Source organism: Doryrhamphus excisus, unplaced genomic scaffold (assembly GCF_030265055.1).
Source record: "Doryrhamphus excisus isolate RoL2022-K1 unplaced genomic scaffold, RoL_Dexc_1.0 HiC_scaffold_25, whole genome shotgun sequence".
Taxonomy (NCBI): domain Eukaryota; kingdom Metazoa; phylum Chordata; class Actinopteri; order Syngnathiformes; family Syngnathidae; genus Doryrhamphus; species Doryrhamphus excisus.
Window position 1 is genome coordinate 747501 of NW_026652243.1, and position 10000 is coordinate 757500.

At 52.3% G+C, this 10000-nt stretch overlaps 30 non-coding genes and 15 pseudogenes across 30 annotated transcripts in view; all 45 read left to right on the forward strand.

The window, feature by feature from the left end:
- Positions 1 to 43, forward strand: part of LOC131117391 (5S ribosomal RNA) — a 119-nt gene extending 76 nt beyond the window's left edge. The window contains exon 1 of the ribosomal RNA XR_009124610.1: positions 1 to 43. This exon is cut by the window's left edge and continues 76 nt beyond it. This is a non-coding gene — a ribosomal RNA (5S ribosomal RNA).
- A 112-nt stretch (positions 44 to 155) lies between these two features.
- Positions 156 to 264, forward strand: LOC131113407 (5S ribosomal RNA; annotated as a pseudogene).
- Positions 265 to 376: 112 nt separating this feature from the next.
- Positions 377 to 495, forward strand: LOC131116033 (5S ribosomal RNA). The gene has a single exon (XR_009123297.1). It is a non-coding gene; the product is annotated as a 5S ribosomal RNA (ribosomal RNA).
- A 112-nt stretch (positions 496 to 607) lies between these two features.
- Positions 608 to 716, forward strand: LOC131112007 (5S ribosomal RNA; annotated as a pseudogene).
- A 112-nt stretch (positions 717 to 828) lies between these two features.
- On the forward strand, positions 829 to 947 carry LOC131115800 (5S ribosomal RNA). The gene has a single exon (XR_009123069.1). It is a non-coding gene; the product is annotated as a 5S ribosomal RNA (ribosomal RNA).
- Positions 948 to 1059: 112 nt separating this feature from the next.
- On the forward strand, positions 1060 to 1168 carry LOC131113218 (5S ribosomal RNA; annotated as a pseudogene).
- Positions 1169 to 1280: 112 nt separating this feature from the next.
- LOC131116402 (5S ribosomal RNA) lies at positions 1281 to 1399 on the forward strand. The gene has a single exon (XR_009123651.1). It is a non-coding gene; the product is annotated as a 5S ribosomal RNA (ribosomal RNA).
- Positions 1400 to 1511: 112 nt separating this feature from the next.
- Positions 1512 to 1630, forward strand: LOC131116259 (5S ribosomal RNA). Its single transcript, XR_009123514.1, has one exon. It is a non-coding gene; the product is annotated as a 5S ribosomal RNA (ribosomal RNA).
- A 112-nt stretch (positions 1631 to 1742) lies between these two features.
- On the forward strand, positions 1743 to 1861 carry LOC131118003 (5S ribosomal RNA). The gene has a single exon (XR_009125199.1). It is a non-coding gene; the product is annotated as a 5S ribosomal RNA (ribosomal RNA).
- A 112-nt stretch (positions 1862 to 1973) lies between these two features.
- Positions 1974 to 2092, forward strand: LOC131116421 (5S ribosomal RNA). The gene has a single exon (XR_009123669.1). It is a non-coding gene; the product is annotated as a 5S ribosomal RNA (ribosomal RNA).
- Positions 2093 to 2204: 112 nt separating this feature from the next.
- LOC131112579 (5S ribosomal RNA) lies at positions 2205 to 2313 on the forward strand (annotated as a pseudogene).
- Positions 2314 to 2425: 112 nt separating this feature from the next.
- LOC131116980 (5S ribosomal RNA) lies at positions 2426 to 2544 on the forward strand. The gene has a single exon (XR_009124210.1). It is a non-coding gene; the product is annotated as a 5S ribosomal RNA (ribosomal RNA).
- Positions 2545 to 2656: 112 nt separating this feature from the next.
- On the forward strand, positions 2657 to 2765 carry LOC131113220 (5S ribosomal RNA; annotated as a pseudogene).
- Positions 2766 to 2877: 112 nt separating this feature from the next.
- LOC131116403 (5S ribosomal RNA) lies at positions 2878 to 2996 on the forward strand. Its single transcript, XR_009123652.1, has one exon. It is a non-coding gene; the product is annotated as a 5S ribosomal RNA (ribosomal RNA).
- Positions 2997 to 3108: 112 nt separating this feature from the next.
- LOC131117523 (5S ribosomal RNA) lies at positions 3109 to 3227 on the forward strand. Its single transcript, XR_009124737.1, has one exon. It is a non-coding gene; the product is annotated as a 5S ribosomal RNA (ribosomal RNA).
- A 112-nt stretch (positions 3228 to 3339) lies between these two features.
- On the forward strand, positions 3340 to 3458 carry LOC131116475 (5S ribosomal RNA). Its single transcript, XR_009123722.1, has one exon. It is a non-coding gene; the product is annotated as a 5S ribosomal RNA (ribosomal RNA).
- A 112-nt stretch (positions 3459 to 3570) lies between these two features.
- Positions 3571 to 3689, forward strand: LOC131117924 (5S ribosomal RNA). Its single transcript, XR_009125126.1, has one exon. It is a non-coding gene; the product is annotated as a 5S ribosomal RNA (ribosomal RNA).
- A 112-nt stretch (positions 3690 to 3801) lies between these two features.
- On the forward strand, positions 3802 to 3910 carry LOC131112580 (5S ribosomal RNA; annotated as a pseudogene).
- Positions 3911 to 4022: 112 nt separating this feature from the next.
- Positions 4023 to 4141, forward strand: LOC131114889 (5S ribosomal RNA). The gene has a single exon (XR_009122186.1). It is a non-coding gene; the product is annotated as a 5S ribosomal RNA (ribosomal RNA).
- A 112-nt stretch (positions 4142 to 4253) lies between these two features.
- Positions 4254 to 4372, forward strand: LOC131115574 (5S ribosomal RNA). Its single transcript, XR_009122852.1, has one exon. It is a non-coding gene; the product is annotated as a 5S ribosomal RNA (ribosomal RNA).
- A 112-nt stretch (positions 4373 to 4484) lies between these two features.
- Positions 4485 to 4593, forward strand: LOC131112645 (5S ribosomal RNA; annotated as a pseudogene).
- A 112-nt stretch (positions 4594 to 4705) lies between these two features.
- Positions 4706 to 4824, forward strand: LOC131117620 (5S ribosomal RNA). Its single transcript, XR_009124832.1, has one exon. It is a non-coding gene; the product is annotated as a 5S ribosomal RNA (ribosomal RNA).
- Positions 4825 to 4936: 112 nt separating this feature from the next.
- Positions 4937 to 5055, forward strand: LOC131116991 (5S ribosomal RNA). The gene has a single exon (XR_009124221.1). It is a non-coding gene; the product is annotated as a 5S ribosomal RNA (ribosomal RNA).
- Positions 5056 to 5167: 112 nt separating this feature from the next.
- LOC131113509 (5S ribosomal RNA) lies at positions 5168 to 5285 on the forward strand (annotated as a pseudogene).
- Positions 5286 to 5397: 112 nt separating this feature from the next.
- LOC131118632 (5S ribosomal RNA) lies at positions 5398 to 5516 on the forward strand. Its single transcript, XR_009125792.1, has one exon. It is a non-coding gene; the product is annotated as a 5S ribosomal RNA (ribosomal RNA).
- A 112-nt stretch (positions 5517 to 5628) lies between these two features.
- LOC131117392 (5S ribosomal RNA) lies at positions 5629 to 5747 on the forward strand. Its single transcript, XR_009124611.1, has one exon. It is a non-coding gene; the product is annotated as a 5S ribosomal RNA (ribosomal RNA).
- A 112-nt stretch (positions 5748 to 5859) lies between these two features.
- LOC131113408 (5S ribosomal RNA) lies at positions 5860 to 5968 on the forward strand (annotated as a pseudogene).
- Positions 5969 to 6080: 112 nt separating this feature from the next.
- Positions 6081 to 6199, forward strand: LOC131115773 (5S ribosomal RNA). The gene has a single exon (XR_009123044.1). It is a non-coding gene; the product is annotated as a 5S ribosomal RNA (ribosomal RNA).
- A 112-nt stretch (positions 6200 to 6311) lies between these two features.
- Positions 6312 to 6420, forward strand: LOC131112582 (5S ribosomal RNA; annotated as a pseudogene).
- A 112-nt stretch (positions 6421 to 6532) lies between these two features.
- Positions 6533 to 6651, forward strand: LOC131115801 (5S ribosomal RNA). The gene has a single exon (XR_009123070.1). It is a non-coding gene; the product is annotated as a 5S ribosomal RNA (ribosomal RNA).
- A 112-nt stretch (positions 6652 to 6763) lies between these two features.
- On the forward strand, positions 6764 to 6872 carry LOC131112583 (5S ribosomal RNA; annotated as a pseudogene).
- A 112-nt stretch (positions 6873 to 6984) lies between these two features.
- Positions 6985 to 7103, forward strand: LOC131117002 (5S ribosomal RNA). Its single transcript, XR_009124232.1, has one exon. It is a non-coding gene; the product is annotated as a 5S ribosomal RNA (ribosomal RNA).
- A 112-nt stretch (positions 7104 to 7215) lies between these two features.
- LOC131114900 (5S ribosomal RNA) lies at positions 7216 to 7334 on the forward strand. Its single transcript, XR_009122197.1, has one exon. It is a non-coding gene; the product is annotated as a 5S ribosomal RNA (ribosomal RNA).
- Positions 7335 to 7446: 112 nt separating this feature from the next.
- Positions 7447 to 7565, forward strand: LOC131116344 (5S ribosomal RNA). The gene has a single exon (XR_009123595.1). It is a non-coding gene; the product is annotated as a 5S ribosomal RNA (ribosomal RNA).
- Positions 7566 to 7677: 112 nt separating this feature from the next.
- Positions 7678 to 7786, forward strand: LOC131113221 (5S ribosomal RNA; annotated as a pseudogene).
- Positions 7787 to 7898: 112 nt separating this feature from the next.
- LOC131114665 (5S ribosomal RNA) lies at positions 7899 to 8017 on the forward strand. Its single transcript, XR_009121969.1, has one exon. It is a non-coding gene; the product is annotated as a 5S ribosomal RNA (ribosomal RNA).
- Positions 8018 to 8129: 112 nt separating this feature from the next.
- Positions 8130 to 8248, forward strand: LOC131118633 (5S ribosomal RNA). The gene has a single exon (XR_009125793.1). It is a non-coding gene; the product is annotated as a 5S ribosomal RNA (ribosomal RNA).
- A 112-nt stretch (positions 8249 to 8360) lies between these two features.
- On the forward strand, positions 8361 to 8469 carry LOC131113222 (5S ribosomal RNA; annotated as a pseudogene).
- Positions 8470 to 8581: 112 nt separating this feature from the next.
- Positions 8582 to 8690, forward strand: LOC131112646 (5S ribosomal RNA; annotated as a pseudogene).
- A 112-nt stretch (positions 8691 to 8802) lies between these two features.
- Positions 8803 to 8921, forward strand: LOC131117621 (5S ribosomal RNA). The gene has a single exon (XR_009124833.1). It is a non-coding gene; the product is annotated as a 5S ribosomal RNA (ribosomal RNA).
- Positions 8922 to 9033: 112 nt separating this feature from the next.
- Positions 9034 to 9152, forward strand: LOC131117014 (5S ribosomal RNA). The gene has a single exon (XR_009124245.1). It is a non-coding gene; the product is annotated as a 5S ribosomal RNA (ribosomal RNA).
- Positions 9153 to 9264: 112 nt separating this feature from the next.
- On the forward strand, positions 9265 to 9383 carry LOC131111592 (5S ribosomal RNA). Its single transcript, XR_009121291.1, has one exon. It is a non-coding gene; the product is annotated as a 5S ribosomal RNA (ribosomal RNA).
- Positions 9384 to 9495: 112 nt separating this feature from the next.
- Positions 9496 to 9614, forward strand: LOC131118634 (5S ribosomal RNA). Its single transcript, XR_009125794.1, has one exon. It is a non-coding gene; the product is annotated as a 5S ribosomal RNA (ribosomal RNA).
- A 112-nt stretch (positions 9615 to 9726) lies between these two features.
- Positions 9727 to 9845, forward strand: LOC131117394 (5S ribosomal RNA). The gene has a single exon (XR_009124613.1). It is a non-coding gene; the product is annotated as a 5S ribosomal RNA (ribosomal RNA).
- Positions 9846 to 9957: 112 nt separating this feature from the next.
- Positions 9958 to 10000, forward strand: part of LOC131113409 (5S ribosomal RNA) — a 109-nt pseudogene continuing 66 nt past the window's right edge.

Here is a 10000-nt window from a genome sequence, read left to right on the forward strand (position 1 = left end):
ACTTGGATGGGAGACCGCCTGGGAATACCAGGTGCTGTAAGCTTTATATGGTTTCTGCTCTTGCCTGACAGCAGAGGGCGCTGTTTGACACTTTTTGCTGGAGTCTAGTTTGGCCTGCGTCGCCTTCAAATAGGATCTTTTCATTTGATCTGGCAGCTTACGGCCATACTACCCTGAAAACGCCCGATCTCGGACGCTAAGCAGGGGCGGGCCTGGTTGGTACTTGGATGGGAGACCGCCTGGGAATACCAGGTGCTGTAAGCTTTTTATGGTTTCTGCTCTTGCCTGACAGCAAAGGGCGCTGTTTGACACTTTTTGCCAGAGTCTAGTTTGGCCTGCGTCACCTTCAAATAGGATCTTTTCAGTTGACCTGGCAGCTTACGGCCATACTACCCTGAAAACGCCCGATCTCGTCCGATCTCGGAAGCTAAGCAGGGGCGGGCCTGGTTTGTACTTGGGTGGGAGACCGCCTGGGAATACCAGGTGCTGTAAGCTTTTTATGGTTTCTGCTCTTTCCTGACAGCAGAGGGCGCTGTTTGACACTTTTTGCTGGAGTCTAGTTTGGCCTGCGTCGCCTTCAAATAGGATCTTTTCAGTTGATCTGGCAGCTTACGGCCATACTACCCTGAAAACGCCCGATCTCGGACGCTAAGCAGGGTCGGGCCTGGTTAGTACTTGGATGGGAGACCGCCTGGGAATACCAGGTGCTGTAAGCTTTTTATGGTTTCTGCTCTTGCCTGACAGCAAAGGGCGCTGTTTGACACTTTTTGCTGGAGTCTAGTTTGGCCTGCGTCGCCTTCAAATAGGATCTTTTCAGTTGCCCTGGCAGCTTACGGCCATACTACCCTGAAAACGCCCGATCTCGTCCGATCTCGGAAGCTAAGCAGGGGCGGGCCTGTTTAGTACTTGGATGGGAGACCGCCTGGGAATACCAGGTGCTGTAAGCTTTTTATGGTTTCTGCTCTTGCCTGACAGCAGAGGGCGCTGTTTGACACTTTTTGCTGGAGTCTAGTTTGGTCTGCGTCGCCTTCAAATAGGATCTTTTCAGTTGACCTGGCAGCTTACGGCCAAACTACCCTGAAAACGCCCGATCTCGGACGCTAAGCAGGGGCGGGCCTGGTTAGTACTTGGATGGGAGACCGCCTGGGAATACCAGGTGCTGTAAGCTTTTTATGGTTTCTGCTCTTGCCTGACAGCAAAGGGCGCTGTTTGACACTTTTTGCCAGAGTCTAGTTTGGCCTGCGTCACCTTCAAATAGGATCTTTTCAGTTGACCTGGCAGCTTACGGCCATACTACCCTGAAAACGCCCGATCTCGTCCGATCTCGGAAGCTAAGCAGGGGCGGGCCTGGTTAGTACTTGGATGGGAGACCGCCTGGGAATACCAGGTGCTGAAAGCTTTTTTTGGTTTCTGTTCTTGCCTGACAGCAGAGGGCGCTGTTTGACACTTTTTGCTGGAGTCTAGTTTGGCCTGTGTCACCTTCAAATAGGATCTTTTCAGTTGACCTGGCAGCTTACGGCCATACTACCCTTAAAACGCCTGATCTCGTCCGATCTCGGAAGCTAAGCAGGGGCGGGCCTGGTTAGTACTTGGATGGGAGACCGCCTGGGAATACCAGGTGCTGTAAGCCTTTTATGGTTTCTGCTCATGCCTGACAGCAGAGGGCGCTATTTGACACTTTTTGCTGGAGTCTAGTTTGGCCTGCGTCACCTTCAAATAGGATCTTTTCAGTTGACCTGGCAGCTTACGGCCATACTACCCTTAAAACGCCTGATCTCGTCCGATCTCGGAAGCTAAGCAGGGGCGGGCCTGGTTAGTACTTGGATGGGAGACCGCCTGGGAATACCAGGTGCTGAAAGCTTTTTATGGTTTCTGTTCTTGCCTGACAGCAGAGGGCGCTGTTTGACACTTTTTGCTGGAGTCTAGTTTGGCCTGCGTCGCCTTCAAATAGGATCTTTTCAGTTGACCTGGCAGCTTACGGCCATACTACCCTGAAAACGCCCGATCTCGTCCGATCTCGGAAGCGAAGCAGGGGCGGGCCTGGTTTGTACTTGGATGGGAGACCGCCTGGGAATACCAGGTGCTGTAAGCTTTTTATGGTTTCTGCTCTTTCCTGACAGCAGAGGGCGCTGTTTGACACTTTTTGCTGGAGTCTAGTTTGGCCTGCGTCGCCTTCAAATAGGATCTTTTCAGTTGATCTGGCAGCTTACGGCCATACTACCCTGAAAACGCCCGATCTCGGACGCTAAGCAGGGGCGGGCCTGGTTAGTACTTGGATGGGAGACCGCCTGGGAATACCAGGTGCTGTAAGCTTTTTATGGTTTCTGCTCTTGCCTGACAGCAAAGGGCGCTGTTTGACACTTTTTGCTGGAGTCTAGTTTGGCCTGCGTCGCCTTCAAATAGGATCTTTTCAGTTGCCTTGGCAGCTTACAGCCATACTACCCTGAAAACGCCCGATCTCATCCGATCTCGGAAGCTAAGCAGGGGCGGGCCTGGTTAGTACTTGGATGGGAGACCGCCTGGGAATACCAGGTGCTGTAAGCTTTTTATGGTTTCTGCTCTTGCCTGACAGCAGAGGGCGCTGTTTGACACTTTTTGCTGGAGTCTAGTTTGGTCTGCGTCGCCTTCAAATAGGATCTTTTCAGTTGACCTGGCAGCTTACGGCCAAACTACCCTGAAAACGCCCGATCTCGGACGCTAAGCAGGGGCGGGCCTGGTTAGTACTTGGATGGGAGACCGCCTGGGAATACCAGGTGCTGTAAGCTTTTTATGGTTTCTGCTCTTGCCTGACAGCAAAGGGCGCTGTTTGACACTTTTTGCCAGAGTCTAGTTTGGCCTGCGTCACCTTCAAATAGGATCTTTTCAGTTGACCTGGCAGCTTACGGCCATACTACCCTGAAAACGCCCGATCTCGTCCGATCTCGGAAGCTAAGCAGGGGCGGGCCTGGTTAGTACTTGGATGGGAGACCGCCTGGGAATACCAGGTGCTGAAAGCTTTTTTTGGTTTCTGTTCTTGCCTGACAGCAGAGGGCGCTGTTTGACACTTTTTGCTGGAGTCTAGTTTGGCCTGTGTCACCTTCAAATAGGATCTTTTCAGTTGACCTGGCAGCTTACGGCCATACTACCCTTAAAACGCCTGATCTCGTCCGATCTCGGAAGCTAAGCAGGGGCGGGCCTGGTTAGTACTTGGATGGGAGGCCGCCTGGGAATACCAGGTGCTGTAAGCCTTTTATGGTTTCTGCTCATGCCTGACAGCAGAGGGCGCTATTTGACACTTTTTGCTGGAGTCTAGTTTGGCCTGCGTCACCTTCAAATAGGATCTTTTCAGTTGACCTGGCAGCTTACGGCCATACTACCCTTAAAACGCCTGATCTCGTCCGATCTCGGAAGCTAAGCAGGGGCGGGCCTGGTTAGTACTTGGATGGGAGACCGCCTGGGAATACCAGGTGCTGTAAGCTTTTTATGGTTTCTGCTCTTGCCTGACAGCAGAGGGCGTTGTTTGACCCTTTTTGCTGGAGTCTAGTTTGGCCTGCGTCACCTTCAAATAGGATCTTTTCAGTTGACCTGGCAGCTTACGGCCATACTACCCTTAAAACGCCTGATCTCGTCCGATCTCGGAAGCTAAGCAGGGGCGGGCCTGGTTAGTGCTAGGATGGGAGACCGCCTGGGAATACCAGGTGCTGTAAGCTTTTTATGGTTTCTGCTCTTTCCTGACAGCAGAGGGCGCTGTTTGACACTTTTTGCTGGAGTCTAGTTTGGCCTGCGTCGCCTTCAAATAGGATCTTTTCAGTTGATCTGGCAGCTTACGGCCATACTACCCTGAAAACGCCCGATCTCGGACGCTAAGCAGGGGCGGGCCTGGTTAGTACTTGGATGGGAGACCGCCTGGGAATACCAGGTGCTGTAAGCTTTTTATGGTTTCTGCTCTTGACTGACAGCAGAGGGCGCTGTTTGACACTTTTTGCTGGAGTCTAGTTTGGCCTGCGTCGCCTTCAAATAGGATCTTTTCAGTTGCCTTGGCAGCTTACGGCCATACTACCCTGAAAACGCCCGATCTCATCCGATCTCGGAAGCTAAGCAGGGGCGGGCCTGGTTAGTACTTGGATGGGAGACCGCCTGGGAATACCAGGTGCTGTAAGCTTTTTATGGTTTCTGCTCTTGCCTGAAAGCAGAGGGCGCTGTTTGACACTTTTTGCTGGAGTCTAGTTTGGCCTGCGTCGCCTTCAAATAGGATCTTTTCAGTTGCCCTGGCAGCTTACGGCCATACTACCCTGAAAACGCCCGATCTCGTCCGATCTCGGAAGCTAAGCAGGGGTGGGCCTGGTTAGTACTTGGATGGGAGACCGCCTGGGAATACCAGGTGCTGTAAGCTTTTTATGGTTTCTGCTCTTGCCTGACAGCAGAGGGCGCTGTTTGACACTTTTTGCTGGAGTCTAGTTTGGCCTGCGTCGCCTTCAAATAGGATCTTTTCAGTTGATCTGGCAGCTTACGGCCATACTACCCTGAAAACGCCCGATCTCGGACGCTAAGCAGGGGCGGGCCTGGTTAGTACTTGGATGGGGGACCGCCTGGGAATACCAGGTGCTGTAAGCTTTTTATGGTTTCTGCTCTTGCCTGACAGCAAAGGGGGCTGTTTGACACTTTTTGCCAGAGTCTAGTTTGGCCTGCGTCGCCTTCAAATAGGATCTTTTCAGTTGACCTGGCAGCTTACGGCCATACTACCCTGAAAATGCCCGATCTCGTCCGATCTCGTAAGCTAAACAGGGGTGGGCCTGGTTAGTACTTGGATGGGAGACCGCCTGGGAATACCAGGTGCTGTAAGCTTTTTATGGTTTCTGCTCTTGCCTGACTGCAGAGGGCGCTGTTTGACACTTTTTGCTGGAGTCTAGTTTGGCCTGCGTCGCCTTCAAATAGGATCTTTTCAGTTGCCTTGGCAGCTTACAGCCATACTACCCTGAAAACGCCCGATCTCATCCGATCTCGGAAGCTAAGCAGGGGCGGGCCTGGTTAGTACTTGGATGGGAGACCGCCTGGGAATACCAGGTGCTGTAAGCTTTTTATGGTTTCTGCTCTTGCCTGACAGCAGAGGGCGCTGTTTGACCCTTTTTGCTGGAGTCTAGTTTGGCCTGCGTCACCTTCAAATAGGATCTTTTCAGTTGACCTGGCAGCGTACGGCCATACTACCCTTAAAACGCCTGATCTCGTCCGATCTCGGAAGCTAAGCAGGGCGGGCCTCGTTAGTGCTTGGATGGGAGACCGCCTGGGAATACCAGGTGCTGTAAGCTTTTTATGGTTTCTGCTCTTTCCTGACAGCAGAGGGCGCTGTTTGACACTTTTTGCTGGAGTCTAGTTTGGCCTGCGTCGCCTTCAAATAGGATCTTTTCAGTTGACCTGGCAGCTTACGGACATACTACCCTGAAAAAGCCCGATCTCGTCCGATCTCGGAAGCTAAGCAGGGGCGGACCTGGTTAGTACTTGGATGGGAGACCGCCTGGGAATACCAGGTGCTGTAAGCTTTTTATGGTTTCTGCTCTTGCCTGACAGCAAAAGGCGCTGTTTGACACTTTTTGCCAGAGCCTAGTTTGGCCTGCGTCGCCTTCAAATAGGATCTTTTCAGTTGATCTGGCAGCTTACGGCCATACTATCCTGAAAAAGCCCGATCTCGTCCGATCTCGGAAGCTAAGCAGGGGCGGGCCTGGTTAGTACTTGGATGGGAGACCGCCTGGGAATACCAGGTGCTGTAAGCTTTATATGGTTTCTGCTCTTGCCTGACAGCAGAGGGCGCTGTTTGACACTTTTTGCTGGAGTCTAGTTTGGCCTGCGTCGCCTTCAAATAGGATCTTTTCATTTGATCTGGCAGCTTACGGCCATACTACCCTGAAAACGCCCGATCTCGGACGCTAAGCAGGGGCGGGCCTGGTTGGTACTTGGATGGGAGACCGCCTGGGAATACCAGGTGCTGTAAGCTTTTTATGGTTTCTGCTCTTGCCTGACAGCAAAGGGCGCTGTTTGACACTTTTTGCCAGAGTCTAGTTTGGCCTGCGTCACCTTCAAATAGGATCTTTTCAGTTGACCTGGCAGCTTACGGCCATACTACCCTGAAAACGCCCGATCTCGTCCGATCTCGGAAGCTAAGCAGGGGCGGGCCTGGTTTGTACTTGGATGGGAGACCGCCTGGGAATACCAGGTGCTGTAAGCTTTTTATGGTTTCTGCTCTTTCCTGACAGCAGAGGGCGCTGTTTGACACTTTTTGCTGGAGTCTAGTTTGGCCTGCGTCGCCTTCAAATAGGATCTTTTCAGTTGATCTGGCAGCTTACGGCCATACTACCCTGAAAACGCCCGATCTCGGACGCTAAGCAGGGGCGGGCCTGGTTAGTACTTGGATGGGAGACCGCCTGGGAATACCAGGTGCTGTAAGCTTTTTATGGTTTCTGCTCTTGCCTGACAGCAAAGGGCGCTGTTTGACACTTTTTGCTGGAGTCTAGTTTGGCCTGCGTCGCCTTCAAATAGGATCTTTTCAGTTGCCCTGGCAGCTTACGGCCATACTACCCTGAAAACGCCCGATCTCGTCCGATCTCGGAAGCTAAGCAGGGGCGGGCCTGTTTAGTACTTGGATGGGAGACCGCCTGGGAATACCAGGTGCTGTAAGCTTTTTATGGTTTCTGCTCTTTCCTGACAGCAGAGGGCGCTGTTTGACACTTTTTGCTGGAGTCTAGTTTGGCCTGCGTCGCCTTCAAATAGGATCTTTTCAGTTGATCTGGCAGCTTACGGCCATACTACCCTGAAAACGCCCGATCTCGGACGCTAAGCAGGGGCGGGCCTGGTTAGTACTTGGATGGGAGACCGCCTGGGAATACCAGGTGCTGTAAGCTTTTTATGGTTTCTGCTCTTGCCTGACAGCAAAGGGCGCTGTTTGACACTTTTTGCTGGAGTCTAGTTTGGCCTGCGTTGCCTTCAAATAGGATCTTTTCAGTTGCCTTGGCAGCTTACAGCCATACTACCCTGAAAACGCCCGATCTCATCCGATCTCGGAAGCTAAGCAGGGGCGGGCCTGGTTAGTACTTGGATGGGAGACCGCCTGGGAATACCAGGTGCTGTAAGCTTTTTATGGTTTCTGCTCTTGACTGACAGCAGAGGGCGCTGTTTGACACTTTTTGCTGGAGTCTAGTTTGGCCTGCGTCGCCTTCAAATAGGATCTTTTCAGTTGCCTTGGCAGCTTACGGCCATACTACCCTGAAAACGCCCGATCTCATCCGATCTCGGAAGCTAAGCAGGGGCGGGCCTGGTTAGTACTTGGATGGGAGACCGCCTGGGAATACCAGGTGCTGTAAGCTTTTTATGGTTTCTGCTCTTGCCTGAAAGCAGAGGGCGCTGTTTGACACTTTTTGCTGGAGTCTAGTTTGGCCTGCGTCGCCTTCAAATAGGATCTTTTCAGTTGCCCTGGCAGCTTACGGCCATACTACCCTGAAAAGGCCCGATCTCGTCCGATCTCGGAAGCTAAGCAGGGGTGGGCCTGGTTAGTACTTGGATGGGAGACCGCCTGGGAATACCAGGTGCTGTAAGCTTTTTATGGTTTCTGCTCTTGCCTGACAGCAGAGGGCGCTGTTTGACACTTTTTGCTGGAGTCTAGTTTGGTCTGCGTCGCCTTCAAATAGGATCTTTTCAGTTGACCTGGCAGCTTACGGCCAAACTACCCTGAAAACGCCCGATCTCGGACGCTAAGCAGGGGCGGGCCTGGTTAGTACTTGGATGGGAGACCGCCTGGGAATACCAGGTGCTGTAAGCTTTTTATGGTTTCTGCTCTTGCCTGACAGCAAAGGGCGCTGTTTGACACTTTTTGCCAGAGTCTAGTTTGGCCTGCGTCACCTTCAAATAGGATCTTTTCAGTTGACCTGGCAGCTTACGGCCATACTACCCTGAAAACGCCCGATCTCGTCCGATCTCGGAAGCTAAGCAGGGGCGGGCCTGGTTAGTACTTGGATGGGAGACCGCCTGGGAATACCAGGTGCTGTAAGCTTTTTATGGTTTCTGCTCTTGCCTGACAGCAGAGGGCGCTGTTTGACCCTTTTTGCTGGAGTCTAGTTTGGCCTGCGTCACCTTCAAATAGGATATTTTCAGTTGACCTGGCAGCTTACGGACATACTACCCTGAAAAAGCCCGATCTCGTCCGATCTCGGAAGCTAAGCAGGGGCGGACCTGGTTAGTACTTGGATGGGAGACCGCCTGGGAATACCAGGTGCTGTAAGCTTTTTATGGTTTCTGCTCTTGCCTGACAGCAGAGGGCGCTGTTTGACACTTTTTGCTGGAGTCTAGTTTGGTCTGCGTCGCCTTCAAATAGGATCTTTTCAGTTGACCTGGCAGCTTACGGCCAAACTACCCTGAAAACGCCCGATCTCGGACGCTAAGCAGGGGCGGGCCTGGTTAGTACTTGGATGGGAGACCGCCTGGGAATACCAGGTGCTGTAAGCTTTTTATGGTTTCTGCTCTTGCCTGACAGCAGAGGGCGCTGTTTGACACTTTTTGCCAGAGTCTAGTTTGGCCTGCGTCGCCTTCAAATAGGATCTTTTCAGTTGATCTGGCAGCTTACGGCCATACTACCCTGAAAACGCCCGATCTCGGACGCTAAGCAGGGGCGGGCCTGGTTAGTACTTGGATGGGGGACCGCCTGGGAATACCAGGTGCTGTAAGCTTTTTATGGTTTCTGCTCTTGCCTGACAGCAAAGGGGGCTGTTTGACACTTTTTGCCAGAGTCTAGTTTGGCCTGCGTCGCCTTCAAATAGGATCTTTTCAGTTGACCTGGCAGCTTACGGCCATACTACCCTGAAAATGCCCGATCTCGTCCGATCTCGTAAGCTAAACAGGGGTGGGCCTGGTTAGTACTTGGATGGGAGACCGCCTGGGAATACCAGGTGCTGTAAGCTTTTTATGGTTTCTGCTCTTGCCTGACTGCAGAGGGCGCTGTTTGACACTTTTTGCTGGAGTCTAGTTTGGCCTGCGTCGCCTTCAAATAGGATCTTTTCAGTTGCCTTGGCAGCTTACAGCCATACTACCCTGAAAACGCCCGATCTCATCCGATCTCGGAAGCTAAGCAGGGGCGGGCCTGGTTAGTACTTGGATGGGAGACCGCCTGGGAATACCAGGTGCTGTAAGCTTTTTATGGTTTCTGCTCTTGCCTGACAGCAGAGGGCGCTGTTTAACCCTTTTTGCTGGAGTCTAGTTTGGCCTGCGTCACCTTCAAATAGGATCTTTTCAGTTGACCTGGCAGCTTACGGCCATACTACCCTTAAAACGCCTGATCTCGTCCGATCTCGGAAGCTAAGCAGGGGCGGGCCTCGTTAGTGCTTGGATGGGAGACCGCCTGGGAATACCAGGTGCTGTAAGCTTTTTATGGTTTCTGCTCTTTCCTGACAGCAGAGGGCGCTGTTTGACACTTTTTGCTGGAGTCTAGTTTGGCCTGCGTCGCCTTCAAATAGGATCTTTTCAGTTGACCTGGCAGCTTACGGACATACTACCCTGAAAAAGCCCGATCTCGTCCGATCTCGGAAGCTAAGCAGGGGCGGACCTGGTTAGTACTTGGATGGGAGACCGCCTGGGAATACCAGGTGCTGTAAGCTTTTTATGGTTTCTGCTCTTGCCTGACAGCAAAAGGCGCTGTTTGACACTTTTTGCCAGAGCCTAGTTTGGCCTGCGTCGCCTTCAAATAGGATCTTTTCAGTTGATCTGGCAGCTTACGGCCATACTATCCTGAAAAAGCCCGATCTCGTCCGATCTCGGAAGCTAAGCAGGGGCGGGCCTGGTTAGTACTTGGATGGGAGACCGCCTGGGAATACCAGGTGCTGTAAGCTTTATATGGTTTCTGCTCTTGCCTGACAGCAGAGGGCGCTGTTTGACACTTTTTGCTGGAGTCTAGTTTGGCCTGCGTCGCCTTCAAATAGGATCTTTTCATTTGATCTGGCAGCTTACGGCCATACTACCCTGAAAACGCCCGATCTCGGACGCT